At 45.4% G+C, this 14,582-nt stretch overlaps 1 pseudogene; it reads right to left on the bottom strand.

Moving 5' to 3' along the window:
- Window positions 1-1,016: 1,016 nt before the first annotated feature.
- LOC147640930 (cytochrome P450 86B1 pseudogene) lies at window positions 1,017-3,678 on the bottom strand (annotated as a pseudogene).
- Window positions 3,679-14,582: the final 10,904 nt, after the last annotated feature.

Genomic DNA, 14,582 nt, shown 5'->3' with positions numbered 1-14,582 from the left:
CGAGCCATTGCCACAAGATTGCCACCTTGAAAAGGAGACTTCAAATCCTTGGCTTTAGAAAACTTCTATGAGCTTCTCTTCCTTTTCTTGGGGATGGTGGCAAGAGCCCCTTGTCTAGTTGATCACCATCTTAATGACTCTATGAGTATCCTCTTTCACTTCAACTTTGCATTACACCCTTACACTTTGAAATTTTGGCTTAAAAAATGTGAGTGTCAAGAGGGCTTTGTGTATGAAGAAAAACGTTGTGCACAAGATTTAACTTATGTAGAACACATACGATAAAGCGACTTCATATATTCGAGTGTTGTCTTACAATAGATAGGTTTCCGTTGCATACAGGTAAGCTGGCGAAGTGATGAGGCTCTAAAGACAAGCATCAGAATGGCATGGATAGGGGAGGCATGAGGGGGGGTCGTTGGAGTTGTGGCTTGTGTTTTATCCAAGGCCATTTTCTTAAACAAGTTTCCACTAATTGTAAATCTCTCATGCTTTGTATAGAAAGTTCTTGATGAATAATATATTTTAATGGCTAGCTTGCCCACGTACCTTGCCATGTTTCTAGCTCCAAGAAATTTGGCCAAAAGGTTCTCCTTCATGAGCTATTGCCTCAAGATTTCCACCTTGACAAAGAGACTTCAAATCCTTGGCGTTAGGAAACTTCTATGAGCTTCTCTTGCTTTTCTTGGGGATGGTAGCAAGAGCCCCTTGTCGAGTACTTGATCACCATCTTAATGACTCCATGAGTTATTATACTTTTGAGACAAGGTATGCATTTACCTTTACACCATGCAAGAAAACCGTTGCAAATCAACTTTGAAAATAACACCTTTGTAGAATGCCTTTTGCAAACTTCTTTTAAGATTAGAGTTTTTACTAGTAGCTATAGAGCTCTCTAGCTATTAATCCTAACCAAAATACATATGATGAGCTAGGGTGGGTAAACAAGGATGTACGTACAAATTTCCATATAATAAAACTACTACAACCTAGTTCACAATTGGTGTCTTCTCAGATGACAAAGATTAACGAGGTTGCAAGGATACAAGTAGGCCATCCTTCATGTATAAAGTGATGGAGAGTTTGGGAACAACTTTGTGTCCAGGGACTAAGATGACCCTGAAGTGGAAGAGGAGGGTGGATGCAACAGCCTTCATGAGTAAGTAGGCCATGTCTTTGCCGAGACATGTACGAGGGCCAGCATTAAACACAATATATTGGAAGGGTGATATGCATGCAGGTGTACATGTGGTGCTACCATTGTCATATAGCCAACGCTCAGGTCGAAAGGTTGTGCAATCAGGGCCCCAAATGCTCTCCATTTGACCCATGGTATAAATACTGTATATGAACTTATGGTCCTTCTTTACATGGTTCCCATTAGGCATGACATCATTCATCAGCACATGTTTTACCTCGCGATGGGTAGAGGCGAAGGGCTTCCGATAGAGCAGCGTGAAGATAGTGCATTTTAATGAGCTCAGCGCGTGTAAGCAAGGTCTTACCCTCGGCTTTTGCGCCACCGACAACGTGTCGCACTTCACGAGCCACCATCTCTTCTACCTGTGGGTGCTTGGCCAGCAGCCAAAAGAACCAAGAGAGAGCTAAGGCTGACGTGTCTCTCCCAGCCAACAAGAAGTTAACCACCACGTCTCTCAGAAACTTCTCACTGTGTGACTCCCCCATCTTCACGAAGCAAGACAAGAGGTCAGCTTTACATTCACTTTCGCCCTCATTTTGGAGTTCCCTTTTTCTAGAGGATATCACCTCCTCAGCAAACTCGTCCACAATTTTAAGGGCCTGAGACATCTCCCTCTCTTTGCCAAGGTGCCGCCATTTAAGAGCTTGCCACCAGCTTGAAGGCAACAAAAACCTGAGCGTGGTGTTTTCGGACGCTGTTTCAAAGGCCTTTGCAAAAGGCACCACAGGGAGACCAGGAGAGAGACAGCAGGTGTCTACTCCGAAGCCCACCAAGCAGACAGTATCAAAAGTGAAGCGAAGCATGAGGTCCTGAAGGTCTACCTGCAATCTCCTCTCACAAATATCGTGCAAGATGGGCAGAAGCTTCTTCTCCACAGCCGCAAACACAGTATCATCAGTGAATTGTCTGCAGATACGAGAGTTGAGCTGCAGGCTGGCGGTTTTTCTCTGCAATCTCCAAAGCTCGTGGTCTGCGTTGAAGATACCCTGGCCCAAGAGGTCATGGAAGATGGCTGAGAAATCCTTCCCTTTTGGGAAATTCTGGAAGTGGTCTCGGAGGGCATACTCGACGTTGCGGGGGTCAGATGTGAGGAAGTAGTTCATGTTGGTAAACCAAGGGCCATGGAATTGGAAACTACCGCCGTTTGCAATGAGCACTTTGGTCGCCCAGTCGTAGAAATGGTGCACATTAAGCAGTAGAGCAGGCAGCATCCCCACCACGGGCCACTTAGTAGGGTTCCCTCTTGGGGAGACCATCCAAGCACGCCATATTGCACCTCCCAGCACAGCAATACCGACTGTCCACACCAGCTCGCACAAGCTCACCCCATCGAGCAAGGTGCGGTGCCACGGCCTCTGAGAGGACATATTTGATGACTGCAGCTCAACCTCCTAGCTACTCCTGGACTGCTCTGCAGCACAAACAATTCAAGCTGTGTGTGTAGGAGATATCGTGCAAGAGATGAAGTCGTGCCTACACTATTCCCTGGTCACTGGTGATGGCTGGTCCTTTTTTTTTTTTTTTCAAAAACGGGCAGATATATTATAGAAAGAGGAAGAATCCAAGGTTACATTGGCCACATGCCAGTTGTTGATTCAGACTAGGCCAATGCCTCACAAGTGGCATGCGTAATGCATGTGACTGCATGCGCTCACGCGTGGGTAGGGAAAAATCTAGTGGCTGTCAGTCTACTCCATCGCCTCGCTGCATGTATTCGATCTTCCTCGATCAGCTTTGTTGTTAACTCTGCAGCTTCCATCTTGAACGGTGGCGCCCCGAGGGTTGGATGGCATCCAAGGTGCATCTCCTTTGTAAAGCGGGCTCCCCGGCCAGCCTAAAACACTTCTGCTTCTTCTACATGGCCTTGCTAGGAGGGTGTTGAGATCTGAGAAGCCTCCGCTGAGCAGGACCGCTTCTCATCTTCCTTCCTATTGAAGATCGATCTCCTCGCCCTTCCTTCTCTCGCGATCGGCCGACCTAGCCGATAGTTCCTTCTTGCTCACTGCCCTGAGCGACGGTGGGGGCTTGAAGGGGAGCACCTTCTTGCTGTTTGGCAATTATCTTCCTCCTGCATCTCTTCCAGCGGCGAACAGTTTCCGGCTCGGACATCCTACCGCTTCATGGCATCGTCCCCAATCAGGTGGAGGAGGCTATCTCAAGGGTATTTGTTGTTTTTATCTGGTTCTGGTTGTGGGACTTTACCTGGTTGTTCGAGTTCGTCCCTTTTGCAGACTCCCTCAAAAGGACGCTGGAGGACTCTCCATCTGTGTGGTACCTTCTTCTTTCTTGATCCACCAGTCCAACTGGAGGAGGAACAGCCTCATCTCTAAGGTAAAGGTTTATCTTAATCAGGGCTTCTCTGATCCTTTCCACTGTCCTTGCAGGAGGCTCCGATGAAGTCGAGGTGGCGGCTATCGGGCTCTTCTTGTTGTTGTGTGCCTGCATTCGAGTTGGAGAGGACCGTAGCCAATGGAATGTCTGCGGGCCGTGAGTTCCATTGGTCAGCATTGAGCTGCTCTTCCGATCTTGCAGGGGCATCCCCGGTTCAATGGAGGTCCAGCGTTTGCATCCACTTTGGATCTATTGAGCACGCCAGGTCACTTTGCCTAAGCTGATTCATCTGCTTCTCTGGGTTGGAATGTGATCCCTGTATGCATGTTAATACTCTTCTGCTCCTGTAAGGGGAAGAGATAGGTTTGCTTACTGCAGACTGCATATTGCTTCTATTAATGCTCTGTCTTTAGAGAGGATTAGGATAATTTTGTCTTTGGTTTTTTCCAGTTTCTCCCTGGTGTAATCTGAATCTCTCTTTTGTAGCTTAGTCATCAGTAGCTTCTTCTCTAGATTGAGTAGGGCTTGTGTTTGATTGTTCCAATACCTGATGCATGTTGTAGTTAAGCAAACAGAGAGAGGAGAACCCTTGATTTCGGGGTTGTCGAAAGTGGCTGCAATCCTTTGTAGCCAGGCGTGCCATATATACTCGCATCTTATTACATTCCATAAGGCTATTGAGCATCCTATGTTTTCACCTAATATTGTATTCTTCCAATTTACATCTTTCCCCCAACTAAGAACAGTTGCATGTAGCACTTTGAAAGTGTTTGAGATGTGTTTGCAATGTAAAAAAATGTGGAGATCATCCTCAAGTAGGCCGCATCTTGCACATTTATCTGGGGCAATGTTAAACTTGGCAGCCTTGCTCTGTGTCCAAATGGCTCTGTAGGCAACCAGCCAGGCGAGGCAAGATTTCTTGGGTTCAATGTGAGTGCTCCACAGCTCCTTGAGACTGTTGTACCATCTTTTCGTGTCCCAGGTGATATTCCATCTGCGGGGTTAAGAGTAACATGAATTGGGGGGGACTTTTCTAGATTAGGAATGGGGAGAAGGGGTTTATTCTTTGGCCAGTGAAAGGCTAGGATATTGAAGGTGGGGGATCTGCTGATTTTCCAGATTTCTTGAGTATTCCATTGGATTGCTCTGCTTTGGATTAGGTCTAGTTCTGGGGTTCGGCAGTCATATTTGGCTACCAGCTCTGCTCTTGAAAGCCAGGTACCGTAGTAAGGGTTGAACATGTCTGCCCAGGTTGCTAGACCTTTTTTGTGCAGATTAAGGGCTAATTTCTCTTCTTCTGGCTCAAGGGGGGAATGAGGGAGGATAGACCACCAGCAGGAGTCAATGGCTAATATACCTTCTGCTTTGTTGTCATTGAGATTGATGGACAGAAAACTCTTAATTCTTAACCAGGCCTTCCATATTGACGTGACAAGTTGGCTCCCTTTAGGGGTAATGGGGTGTTTGGAGGCTACTATGGTGATAATGGGAAGATTTAGCCACTTATTGTGTCCAGTGATTGTAAACCTAGGGATGTCCTTGACCAGTAGCTGTGCCCAGTCTTCAGTGGGGTTCTCCATAGCTCTGATGATCCATTTAGCAGCCATTCTGTCAGCATAAAGGCGAATGTCTTTAATCCCCAACCCTCCCTTAGTTTTGGAAACAGTGCAGGTGTCCCAATTTACTTTAGGTCTGCTTCTGTTCCATGGGTCTCCTCCCCACAGGTAGTTCCTACAGAGCTTGGTGAAATCTTTGAGATCAGCATCGGCGGGGGGTCTCCAGCAGCTAAGGAAATAAATCATGGAGGGGATGATGAAATGGTTGAGTACCATAATTCTCCCTGCTAGTGAAAGTTGCTTTCTTTTCCATCTTAGTAGCTTACTTTCTATTTTTTCCATTACCCATCGCCATCTTTGTTTCTGAGACACCTTGAAGCCCATGGGTATGCCGAGTAGCCTGAATATCTCACCATCCTGGATGCTATGGCATCCAGTTTCCATGAGCCAAGAGGGAGGGGGTTCGATGAGGGTTTTGATACCTATTTTGCTGTGATTGATTTGGGAACCTGAGGCCTCACAGTAAGTTTGGAGACAGCTCCAGAGTACCTTGATGTTCTCTTCTTCGTTTGCTATCAGGCTGTTAGTGTCGTCTGCAAACATTTGGGTGCACATTTGGTCTCCATTGGGAAGTTTGATACCAACTAGTTCCCCTTTGCTTATCTTGTCCTTTATTAGCCAGTTGAGACCATCTGTAGCTATAGCATAGAGCAGGGGAGCTAGGGGGCATCCTTGTCTGATACTTTTGAGAACTAGGGTCCTAGGCCCATGTCTCTGAGGGATTGGAGGATGTAGTCCCACTGAATTCTGTCGTATGCTTTCTCAAAGTCTATCTTGATAAAAAGGAAGTCCTGGCTGGTTTTTCCAGCATAGTCAAAACCTTCCCATAGGGCGATTATGGAGTCCAAGATGTACCTACCTTTGATGAACCCTTTTTGTTCCTTTGTTATCCATTGATTCATGTGTTTATTCAGCTTGTTGGCTAAAGCTTTGGCAAAGATTTTGTAGACACTGTTGAGCATAGTGAGTGGTCTCCAGTTCCCCATGATCTCCTTAGGGCCTTTTTTATGGATCAGCTTGATAAGGCCTTCATTGATTTGTGATGTAGTCCATATTTCAGTGATTCTTGCCATACTTTGAGAATGGGACCTGTTAGCACACAAGGATTGGAAAAACTCAGCCGGCAGACCATCCTCACTTGGGCTCTTGTTGGGTTTGAGGGAGAAGATGACCTCTTTGATTTCTTTGTGAGAGAGATCCTTCTCGAGAGAAGCAGCAATGTTAGCTGGGACTGTTCTAGGTCTGACAAGTTTGATTGCTTCCATTGCGGCTGCCTTAGTAGAGGAGGGGGGTCCTTCTTCTTCCTGGAAGATGCTGCGGTAGTATTCAGTGATCAGCTTTTTGTTCTCCGCTTGGTTCATGACCTGGATTCCCTCCTTGTTTTTAAGCAAGGGGATGTGCTCTTGCCTTTGTTTAACCTTGAGCATTTTAAACATTTCCTAGCATGGTCTGTCTGATTTTCCTGACCACACCATTCCCTGATAAAAAGCTTAGTATGTTGCAGAGCTATTTCTTCTTCTCTTTTGATTTTGGCTCTGATCTGGTTGATATTGGCAGAGTCAGTAGAGGACTCCTGATCTTGCAGTTGTTCTTGGAGTTTTTTGAGTCTGCTGGATTTGTGGGCTGAAACCTCCTTTCTGACCTGCCTGAGAAGTTTTTGGGTAGACTTGACCGCCAGACTCCACGCTTTGGCCGGGGATAGGTTGTTGCTGAAGAAGGATTCCCAGATGTGTTTGACTTCTTCTTGAACTAAGGGTAGTTTAAATAGAGCTGGATCTGTGTGAAACCAGCTTGCTTTGTGTCTGAAGTCTTGGTTGTCCATTGTAGTGATGATGGGGTAGTGGTCTGAGATGCATGTGGTAATGTCTACAACACATTCGCACCTATTGTATTTGGAGTAGATTTCACCACTTGCGTAGGCTCTATCTAGCCTGGCTTTTCTGGATAGATCTCCTGCCGAGTAGTTTTGCCACGAGAAGCTTCCTTCTTGACCAAGATCTTGCAGATTTTGAACTTGTGTTTGACCTTGTCCCATGCTTGTTTCTCTGAGCCAGCCAGGGGTTGACCTTTGGATTTGTATCTGTCTTTGAGGGTTTCCACCATGTTATAGTCCCCCATAATTAGCAAAGGTGCTCTTAGCCTTAGCAGGGAGTTCCAAGTTCTGGTCCTCTGTTTCTGAGGGCCATTGGCATACACTCCTACACAGGAGAAGCTGCTCATGTGAAGAGATATCCATTGGTTATTGCTATCTATGTGAAAGTCTTTTAGATCCTGGATACAATCATAATGAATACCCACTGTGAGGCCCCCCGTTCCCTGAGAATGAAGTGAGTACACCCAAAAGTGTTCAGGGGAGATGGTGTACAGCCTTCTGTTCAGTTCCTCTCTTGTAGTCTTTATCTCCACTAAGGAGATGAAATCCAGGTGTCCTTTTGCTTTGAGCCATTATTTTACTAGCTGTGCTTTCTTAGGATGATCTGAAAGACCTTTGACGTTGAAGCTTGCAGCTTTCATTATCTTTTATTTGGCGTGGTTTGTTTTGCCCTCCTTTAGAGATTGACTGGGGGGTGGAGCCCAGGTGTGCTCTGCCTCTCTTGAGCTCTTTGCTTATCTCCATGTCATTGGGGTTTCCTGGTTGAGGAGCGGTGCTCTTTTCAGCAGCTGGTATGACTGTTGTGTCCATATCTGCAGCATCCAGGTTGTCGACTTCCTTGTCTAGCCTCAGCTTATTGATAGGGGTATTTTCAACACAGTCATTTTCTTCTTCCGAGTCTCCTGGATCTGGGACAGCAGCTAGAACTGAATATCTGTTTGGTTTGACTAGAGGGTGAGGGGGTTTGGGCTTGGAGAAGGGTTTCCTTCTGCTGACTTGCACAAACTCAGAATCTTTCAGGTTTCTGTTAGACGGAGGGGGACCGGGGATCGGATGGGCTTGACTAAGGCTGGGGGGAGGTCTTTTTCAGCTACTTGGGGGAGGATGAGCTGAGGGTTTTTGATGGGACAATTTCTGATGAGGTGCCCTTGTTTCCCACAATGAAAGCATGAGTTTGGAAGGTGTTTGTAGAGGATTGGCTGAGTGTGTGAGAACTCGCCACACCCTATTTCTATCTTGTCTGGTAGAGGGAGGGACAAATCAAGTTCCGACGAGGACTTGGGGGTGCCACGCTGGGTTGTAATCCGAAAAGGCTTTGGTACCTAGCACTTCACCTAAGGGAGCTAAAATAGATTTGATCCAAGGGTTTAAGTGGATGGGTAGATTAGGGAGTTGTTCTTTAGCTTCTTTTAATTCCTGAAGCAGTCTGGTGTTTTCGTCCATTACTGCTTCTATGATGTTATCTCCACTCCACGATTTTTCAGGAAGGGGGTTCCACGGGTTTGGGTGAGGGGCAAGGTGAGAGGTTGAGGGAGAAGCTGAAGTGAAGTGTGCTGAGCATTGGATTTACTTTTGCAGGTGAGGCTGAAGAAGTCTGAGGTCTAACAAGGGACGGGCTCCTCCGCTCAGTGCCCATGCACTTGGGAGGGCATCCGCCCGCGGAAAAGGAGAGTCTTCGCTGCAGTTTAAAGAAGGGCGGGAAGCAGGGGAAGGCGAAGCGTAGGTCTATCAATTGGATTCCATCTCATGGCTGGTCTTTTTTTTTTAGCAACAACAAGCGCAAGAATTAATTAAGAGAGACAGAATTTACAAAGTCTGGCTGGGAATCAGCCCAACACTTATAGCAATCCAGAATTGAAGCTATGCGATAAAGAGTTTTGTAAAGGTAAGAGCAGTCTTTATTAAAGTAAAGGTAAGAGAGAACCGTGAAAGGACTGGATGTCAGCTAGGACGCGGCAGCAATTCAAGAGCATTTACAGTGTAGAGAAGAAATCGCAACTAGCACTTCGAAGTAGACAGGTACCAGAGGCAATAGCATAAAGAGAAAACGACGTCTTTTACTGAACCCTACGTGCAGGTACAACTTCATAACATAAATAACCCCTCAGCCAAGGACCAAGGCCTTTTACCATATAATGATTAATCGTTTGGGCATTCACAATGACTTGGACTTTCATAATAAGTCATTCAATGGCCCCTCACGACCACACTGTCACATCAATATTCAAAATATTGTATGGCCCACGACCACACTTTAACATCAACATTCAAAATATTGTATGGCCTACGACCACACTTTAACATTAACATTCAAAACAATTCATTCAATGAATGACTTAGTGTGTGCCGGAGGGTTTGATAATGTTTACTAATTTATTGTTGGTTATTTTTAGGGTGACTAGTGGCGTGACCTGTCTTTGATAGGTCAGGTAGGAGTTACTCACCCTGTTTAAAAAGACAACTTTACGAAGAAGGAAAAAATTCATAAACACTTGTCACACATGGATACTCACATTGGAATCAGTGAATTGATGGGTCGGGGGTAGGAGCTATGCACCCTGTTTAAAAAGACAACTTTGTGAAGGAAATGGCACATAAACATCTGTCACACATGGATACTCACATTGGAATTAGTGAATTGAATGAGACATGTAAGGAGTAGCACACTTGGCATGCATACACATCGAATATAGTCTTAAGCACATACTATTATTAGTGCACTCCAAGGGATAGCATCCCAAGAAAGGAGCTCCTGAAGTATAGACCTTGCCCTTTTTGAGCATATGCTTTGATGAGTGCAATCCAAAAGATTCCAACCCTGTCTACAATAGCCCCTGCTTTTACAGCAATCTTATCATGCATTTGTTCCCCATTGTCATTGGTTCTTCCTAGTAGATTTTGTCACGTAATCTTATGATGGATTTGTTTGCCCTTGTAATTTGCTACCCGTTATCCAGCCTCTAGTATGTTAAAACCTCCAAAGAGACCATAAGTGTAAAAGCATTCCTCCAATCATAGCTGCCCCACTGCCTCAAGCATGATGGCACAACAACCATACTGCTTCTGTACACATCAACATTCACCAAACAACAAGCTTTAATTATCTCACTCCTCAGCCTTCTCCCTCCACACCAGACTTGGTCACTTGGCTCATCCCAGCATAGCCTCTCTCTCTCTCTCTCTCTCTCACACACACACACACACACACACACACACACACACACACAAATAGAGACTATCTTAGCTCTGGCTGCCATCACCATGGGTTTCCTTTGACTAGAAGTGGTTGGAAAAAGGCAATCCCATTGGTTATGGTGGAACATAGCATGGACACCTTCCACCCGAGTGATGCCTGCATTTCTCATGAGAGTCACATTGAGATGATCATTCTGGGACATGTAGGAGGAGCTCACATGTGGCGGACTGCTGGGTAATCTTGGGGATGAAGGGTGTGCCCCCTTGGAGGGGTCAACATAGTTGGGCTTGGCGGTGGGGTTGAAGACATCGGAGGAGCTAACGGGCTTGCCTACATTCATCAGTGGGAGGACGAAGGATTTGAGGGGGTTGGGGATTTTGGTCCATAGGGTTGTCAACCCTATGGACCCCGAGGATTACAAGACTATTATGGTTGGCCATGTCTTTGCCAAACTCTATGGATTAGTGCTCGAGGCTAAGCTCAGCACTGTAGTAGAGAGGGAGGGCCTTCAATCCCTATTTAGGCCGGCTTCCACTAGAATCACTCTACTATTGATCATATCTTCACTTTGTGGAGCCTCATTGAGCAGGCTAAGACAGAGGGGTGGTGCCTTTATTATTGCTTTGTGGACTTCTGCAAAGCTTTTGATACTATGCCTCGAGACAAAATGCTTCAAAGACTTCAGGCTTTGGGGTTCCCTCGTCGCAGATGGTTTGGGGGATTATAGCATTATATGAGAGGGTAGTGCGAAAAGTTTGCTGCACAGGAGGATTATCAGGAGATAGCTAGCACCATAGGTGTTAAGCAAGATGCCCTCTATCTCCAACCTTATTTGAGATATACATAGATGAGATCTCTGACTTTATTGACAGAGGAAATAGAGGAGGTTTCTCATTGTCAGGCCTCCTTATTTCTTTGATGCTCTGCACTAATGATATTGTTCTATTCTTTGACTCAGAGGAGGGCTTACATTGACATATGATAGCCTTGGAGGAGTTTTGTAGGGAGAGGGGATTGATAGTGAACCTTGGGAGGAAGACCAAGGCCATGATCTTCCACATATCACTGAGGGTGAGGACTGACATGCAGATCTTCTATGGAGGTAGCCAAGTCGCAGTGATGAGTTCATATGTGTACATGGGGGTGACTTTTACTAGCATAGGAGGTTGTTTTTTCATGGGACAGGCTTCACAGGACCGCTTGACTCGAACATACGCAACTCTAGCTTTGGTAGAGAGAGAGTGTCACTAGGCACACTTCTAGGAACCCCGTACAAAGGGGTGGCTCTTTGATACCATGGTCACCCCTGTTAGACATCATCATCCCCTTGCTTTTGGATCCTTTGTGGTGCCCTATTTGTGCCCCTAGGGCTGACCATGTTAGCTTGAGGGGTTGGTCACCCCCTTTCACCTTTTCCCCCCATTTTATGGAGTTGTGGACCTTTGTACCTAGTTGTGTGGTGCTAGTCGATTGCCCTAGTTTGTGCATATATATAGCCGCCTATCCCCCCTCACACACACTATATTTGCCAGTATGAGATACTAGAACTATCGCCTACACAAGGATCTCATAAGGGGAGTATCCTAGTCATATGGGATGCTAAAATATGCAGTTATAAAACCATGACTCATTTATAAATATCATGGATTGGTTGATTCTAATCTATAAGTTATTTCAAAGCCAACATGGAAGGCATACTGTGCTTATATGGTTGGTCAAAGATACGCAAGGTTGTCTTGGACAACAGTGTGCCAGTTGAGCTTTCCTAGCTTGTGGACATGTGCTTGTTTTTTGATAGCTTTGCAGAGAAGGATTTCTTACATCGATCATGCCATGGCACATTCCTTTTGCATGTATGTGGATGGATCCCCGGAAGGACTCCGGGGATGGATCCCCGGAAGGACTCCGGTGTGAGCCCACTAACATGTCAACAAGAGTTTATGTCTTTTACATGTATGTGGATGGATCCCTAGGAAGGACTCTGGTGTGAGCCCACTAACATGGCAAGAGAACATGTGTGTCTTATGAAGCCTGGCATGACAGAACATGTGTGGTTTATGAAGCCTGACATGATCAAACATGTGTGGCTTATGAAGCTTGACATGCCGAAAATGTATGGTTTATGAAGCCTGACATGATCGAACATGTGTGGCTTATGAAGCTTGACATGACCGAAAATGTATGGCTTGTGAAGCTTGACATGGCAGAACATGTATGGATTGTGAAGCTTGACATGATAGGAGACCTGTGTCTTATGAAGCCTGACATGACAAAACATGTATGGCTTATGAGACTTGGCATGACAGATCATGTATGACTTGAGAAACTTGACATGACAGTACATGTGTGGCATATGGAGCTTGACATGATAGTACATGTATGGCATATGGAGCTTGACATGGTGTGTTTTCTTACTGTGCATGTGTGGCATATGCAGCCTGACAGGACAGTACATGTATGGCAGATACAGCCTAACATGGTGTGTTTTTCTTATAGTACATGTATGGCAGATGCAGCCTGACATGGAGTGTACTTATGTTTTGGGAATTTTTCGGAAAGATTTGGGATTCCTAAACATTCAGAAAAGTGGCAACTCTGTCGAGTATTATATGGTTACAATGGATTTGGAATTATGGTTTTAATAATCAGATTATGGTAGTCCATCTACAATACTTGTAGGGTATTTTTGAACTCGTACCATGTTTATAGAGTTGTGGATAACTATCTTATAAGATGGCGGGGATGTCGGTCCCTTTTAGTCTTGACCAGTGTTTCTTTCATCATACACTGATTGGAGCCAAGGTGGGAACAAGGATTTTCCACAAAAGCACGGAAGTCATAGGATGGCAAACGCCTGTGTAAAGCCAAGACTTGTCGCAAAACTTGTGTGAAGGTTTATCTGGCATGTCTTTATCTGAAGGCGGGTTATAGGACATGAGTTTACATGATTTTATTCACTTAGATGGTTTATAAGGGTACTTGTTGATAAATGTCAACAAGTACTTGTCCACACACTTATTTATAAGTGTGTGGACATGTGGGGATTTGGACAAGGAGCATACATATGAGGTGGACCTGAATTTTTAGCCATGTGTGAACACTTCAAGTGAGCACCCAACTTTGCATGGATATTGCGAGCTTATATACGTGTGTAAAAGGCACGGTGCATTTAAGAGGGGGTTCAAGTGGGATCGACGATTGAGAGGGCCGTCGGATCCCCGAAAGTAAACTGGGGCCGAAAAATACTCGGCCTGTGAAGTAAACTAGGGATCCTAGTTTACTTCACAGGCATCTGTTTTACTGCCTGCAAGATTTGTGTGTCTAGTTTACGGGCAGGGGATGCCCTCTCGTGAACCGTGCTTGTGAATCTGTATTCTGACCTTGCTTGTGGGCTGCAGACAAGTGGTAAGTGTGACCCTAAACTCTTTGTTTAAGCTTACTAGACTTATAGTTCAATTTGTTGTTTTGCAGATCCACACTTCATTAAAGTACGGTCGAACAACCTATAAATGAGTTTGGGCTTCCGCAGTTCATTAATGAGTGGGCAGACAAATTTTGGGCATTTACCCTTCCGATCTCAGCAAGGCTATAATCTAAGCAAGGCTATAATCTAGGCACCTGTCCCACTTATGGGAGAGGTGTGGCCTATGCTGAGATGGACAAATAGCCAGCCCGTTTTTTTTTGTGAAAAACTCGGCCTGTGAAGTAAACTAGGATCCCTAGTTTACTTCATAGGCCGAGTTTTTTTTGTGATGTCCGCACTTGGCCTCTGAAGTAAACTAGGATCCTTCACCTCCCCTAGTTTATAAAAGATCTAGGGCCACCCTGCAGTAAAGTCGGGGGCTTGCCAAATTGCCTAGTTTACTCCAGTTCCCGAGTTTGGACTTATAATTTTTTGCCTAAGTCTCAAATTGCAAAAGAAAGGATTTGAACCCATGACGTGCCGCTAGGGAGGCCATAGTCTTACCATTAGGCTATAATTTCTGCTACCTAGAATATTCGGCCCTTATTAATATATGATTTTGTTATGCGGGGCAGCCTAGTTTACTTTCGGACCCTAGTTTACTATCGAGCGACCCTAGTTTACTTTCGGGGATCCGATGGCCCAGATCGGCCCCCCCCCAAAATCGGGTCCCCTCACCCGTCGATCCCACTTGAACCCCCTCTTAAATGCACCGTACCTTTTAGACAGAAGCTTACGCTTGATTTAGAGGAGAACAACTCTTTTTAAGTGGCAGACAAGGACTGGAGGAAGGGGCGGGGACATGCACACAGGAAATAGATCGGCTACAGCAAGTTCTCTCTCTCTCACTTCTCTCACCTTCGAACAGGTTAAGAACAGTATGGTTCATCGCCTTTTGGTGA

Source organism: Cibotium barometz, chromosome 2 (assembly GCF_041138505.1).
Source record: "Cibotium barometz isolate CiBa-2024 chromosome 2, ASM4113850v1, whole genome shotgun sequence".
NCBI classification, from domain to species: Eukaryota; Viridiplantae; Streptophyta; class Polypodiopsida; order Cyatheales; family Cibotiaceae; genus Cibotium; species Cibotium barometz.
This window is presented reverse-complemented; position numbering and strand designations above follow the sequence as displayed.